Source organism: Triticum dicoccoides, chromosome 4B, assembly GCF_002162155.2.
Source record: "Triticum dicoccoides isolate Atlit2015 ecotype Zavitan chromosome 4B, WEW_v2.0, whole genome shotgun sequence".
Lineage (NCBI taxonomy): Eukaryota > Viridiplantae > Streptophyta > Magnoliopsida > Poales > Poaceae > Triticum > Triticum dicoccoides.
The window spans coordinates 420,299,891-420,304,718 of NC_041387.1; positions in this window are offsets into that span (position 1 = coordinate 420,299,891).

The window sequence follows — 4,828 nt, forward strand, 5'->3', positions numbered from 1 at the left end:
CGATTTCAAGGACCTCAATAAGGCTTGCCCTAAGGATCACTTCCCCTCCCCCGCATTGATTAAATCATCGATGCTACCGCAGGACACGACTCATTGTGTTTCCTCGATGCATACTCCGGATACCATCAAATCAAGATGGCGGAGTCCGATCAAGCCGCAACGGCATTCATCACTCCATACGGCCCCTTCTATTTTAGCACCATGCCTTTCGGGCTCAAAAACGTCGGTGCAACCTATCAACGCATGATTCAGACATGCTTGGAAACATAAATCGGCAAAACAGTGGAGGCATACATAGACGATGTGGTCATCAAAACCAGACACGTCGAATCCTTAATAAACGACTTGAGGCTTACGTTCGACAATCTCCGAACATATGACATCAAGCTCAATCCGGAAAATGCATCTTTGGCGTACCTGCCGGAAAGCTCTTGGGCTTCATCGTTTCCAATAGAGGAATTGAAGCAAATCGGCTAAAATCCGAGCTCTGTCACAGTTGGCTACCCCAACAGACCTCAAGCAAATCCAGAAATTAACAGGATGCGTGGCTGCCCTAAGCCGCTTTATCTCCCGATTAGGAGAAAAGGCACTACCTCTCTATCGCCTTCTTCGACACACCGAACACTTCGAGTGGACGGATGCGGCTATGGCCGGACTCGAAGAAATAAAGGCCCTCTTGGCCAGCAATCCAATCCTGGTCGCACCAAATATTCGTGAACCCATGCTGTTATATATAGCTGCAACACACCAGGTTGTAAGCGCAGTGCTCGTCGTCGAACGAGAGACGGATGGACATAAGTTCCCGCATCAAAATCCGGTATACTACGTATCCACCGTCCTCACTCCATGCAAATCACGGTACCCACATTATCAAAAAATAGCATACGCGGTCTTCATGGCATCCCGAAAACTACGACACTACTTTAAAGAGTGTTCAATCACGATGGCCTCTGAAGTACCACTCAACGATATAATAAATAACCGTGATGCCATGGGCCAGATTGCTAAATGGGCTATCGAGCTCCTCCCGTTCGACATAACATACAAACCACGGCGAGCCATTAAGTCGCAAGTACTGGCTGACTTCATTGCCGAATGGACAGAAGCCGAACTCCCTAAAGAGTACGGCGCATACTCCAATTGGATCATGCACTTTGACGGCTCTAAGATGTTGGCTGGTCTGGGGGCAGGCGTTGTCCTGACATCCCCCACCGGAAATACAATCCAATACGTACTCCAAATACAATACACTGATTCCTACAATGCAGCCGAATATGAGGCTCTATTGCATGGTCTTCGGATGGCAGTCTCCATGGGAATTCAATGCCTAGAAGTGCATGGGGATTCGAACCTCGCAATATCTCAAATAAATGGAGACTTTGACGCCAAGGACCCAAAAATGGCGGCCTACCGCAATGCCGTCCTCAAAATGTCAGCTCGGTTTGAGGGGCTCGAATTCCACCATGTGGTCCGAGAAAACAATCAAGCGGCGGATATCCTCGCCCGCATCGGCGCTAAGCGCGACCCTGTCCCACCCAATATCTTCTTGGAAAGGTTGTTCAAGCCATCTGTGGTGTGGGAAGGGGAGACCGGCAATACCAGTACGGATCCGAACACAACCCCAGATCCCAAACACTCTGACGTAATTGGAGGCTCCGCCACCGAAATAACACCTTCGGCCCATGTGATTATGGCTGTCATCGCCCCGTGGACAGAACCCTTCTTAGCCTACCTAAATAGGCAAGAACTCCTTGAGGACCAAAATGAGGCACGTTGCATTGTGCGGCGTTCTAAAGCCTACAAGGTCCACGAGGGAGAGCTTTATAAGAAAAGTGCGACTGGAGTGCTCCAAAGGTGCATCTCCGAAGAGGAAGGACGGCATCTTTTGGCAGAAATTCATGCTGGACTCGGCGGCCACCACGCCGCAGCTCGGGCCCTTGTAATCAAGGCCTTCCGTACAAGTTTCTACTAGCCGACAACCCGAGCAGACGCACAGGACCTCGTCCAACATTGTGTCGGTTGCCAGTTTTTTTGCAAATCAAAGCCATATGCCACCTACCGCTCTCCAAACAATCCCCATAACTTGGCCCTTTGCGGTCTGGGGGCTCGATATGGTTGGACCCCTTAAAGGAGGAAGCCATAAGAAAAAATACTTTTTGGTCATGGTAGATAAATTCACCAAATGGATAGAGGCCAAACCAGTTAAAACGGTCGAATCCACACCAGTGATAGACTTTATATCCAGGGTCGTACACCATTACGGTGTCCCCCATAGCATCATCACTAATAACGGCTCCAACTTCATAGCCGACGAGGTGAAAAATTGGTGCGGCAAAATGGGCATTAAGCTCGATTATGCCTCTGTCTATCACCCCCAAACAAATGGTCAAGTCGAATGAGCAAATGGTCTTATTATGAGTGGCATCAAACCCAGACTAGTGCGATCCTTGAAGGAATCATATACGCACTGGGTCGAGGAGCTCGACTCCGTACTATGGGGGCTGCGGACCACGCCAAATCGCACCACCAGATATACACCATTTTTTATGGTGTACGACGCAGAGGCAGTACTACCCTGCGATATCATTCATGACTCACCTCGAGTGCGCATGTATAAAGAGATAGAAGCCGAGCTAGATCGGCAGGACAGTTTAGATACCCTGGAGGAGGAGCGTGACGTCGGAAAGGCCCATTCCGCATTCTATCAGCAACAGGCTCGAAGGTATGAAAGCAGAGAAGTACGGGCCAAAACTTATAACATTGGCGAGCTCGTTTTACGCCTACCGGAGAAGAAAAAGGACAAGCTCAAGCCCAAGTTGGAGGGTCCCTTCATCATTGATAAAGTTCTCACCGGAGGAGCGTACCGTCTGTGTGATGCATCAGATAACCGACTCAAGCCGAACCCATGGAACGCGGCCAGACTCCGAAGATTCTACGCCTAGTGCCGAACTCTGTGTTCGTGTCCCTACCTCCACTTTTTTCTAAGTTATGCCTTCCTTCTTTCTTTCTTTCCTTTTTATATATAGCCTTAAAAGCTTTAAGTGTGCTTCAATCGCACACTCCTGCCGTGCTATGCGTGCTCGATATACCTGGGGGCTTCTTATACAGAAGCTTAATATAATTATCTTCTGGGCTTTATGCCCACCACATATGCGTCATTTTATCATATGTACCTTTTTTCACCATTATATGCATCGATATGACTTAAGTTTTGGCCAAGCTGGGTTGCCTGGCTCTTGTGTTTATGCCCTACGTTCCCGTTAATTCGGCTAGGGCATAAGGGGAGCACCTCTGCGATTGCTACTGCCGGGTCAGCCGGATGTGTACCTCAGACTGGGTGAAGCCAAAAGCTAGCGTTCTTAAGGGAATATTCGATCGGTGAACAAAAGATGTTTCTTACTTATTGTAATACATGCCCACAGATGTTTATATCCCGCGTCGCTTTTCGCAGTTCAGACATGCACATTAATGCATGCGTACTCAGGGAAAGGAACCCCTAACGGAACTATTCTTCCTCGAAGATGTTTCTTACTATCCATGTAATATAACATAGCTAGTTGGGTACTTGTCTGTTCAAGCACTTATGACCCCTACGCCTGGTTTCCATGCATACCTCGGTTTTTGCATAACTGAGCGGGTATTCGGATACACTCCAGACTTTCGGGTCCGGAGGTTGAAGCGAAAAGGTCCGCCATGACAAATGATTTACAATCTGGCTAGGGACAAAATATGTCATTTGAAGTACATAGTCACTTAGAATGACTAAATTCTTCTTCTATACCATCCAACAGGCTGTCTAGCCTACAATCCTATTGGGAATACTTTGCGGCTAATGCTACCTGGTCATATACCAGACTAACGGGGATCTCTTTCCCATATGACCCTACAGGTCTGACCTCGGCCATGTGGTTCGGGTCAGCCTTGGTGTATCGCGTCTTCACCATGGCCCAGCCTTCCCTTGAACCTTGTCGGCAGGCCGATATCTTCCATAATCGGAAGCGCAGCTGTGCTCCCTTGAGTATCTCCACAAGCTCTCCCATGCCTCCGGGCGGGGATGCGGACGGCCACAAGGCCTGGGCAATACCCTGCATCACTTGCCAAATTTGTCTGTGCAGTTGTGAGAGCTCTTCCAGAAGATCGCCTGCAGATTCGGCCATCTCCTCTTCGGGACGACCTGTCAGCATACCTACAGACATAATTCTGTTAGCCCGCTTCTTCGCCGAACTTTATAAAGTTCGTTCGAGCACTTTGAAAGTGCAACTATCCCTAGGTGGTTTTGGTAATTCATAACAACATATAGCTCATTGAGTTAATGCTATTCCAAGACTATTATTTCAGGAAAGCTCAATGAATGGCATGGCATGGATGATGAAAGTGGATCCCTCAAAATACTAAGGACAAAGGATTGGCTCAAGCTCAAAAGCTCAAGACTCTTCATTTTATATTTTAGTGATCTAAGATCACATTGAGTCTATAGGAAAAGCCAATACTATCAAGGAGGGATGAGGTGTTGCTTAATGAGCCTCTTGCTTCATGTGCTTACTGATATGCTCCAAAACGCTCAGCTACTTTCTCACATCCACAAATGACCTAAACCTAAAGCCAAAATCGGTCACACCGATTCTTCCTATCCGGCGCCACCGATTTCAAAAGTCATAGCCACTGCCACAAATCCTAAGAAAATCGGTCTTACCGATAGGGATCTCGGTCTCACCGAGATGGGATTGTAATCTCTCTGTTTCCCTTCATAACGTTTCAGTCAAACCGAAGTGAGCGATCGGTCCCACCGAGATTGCAATGTAAATTATCTGTTTCCCTTTTGTAACAT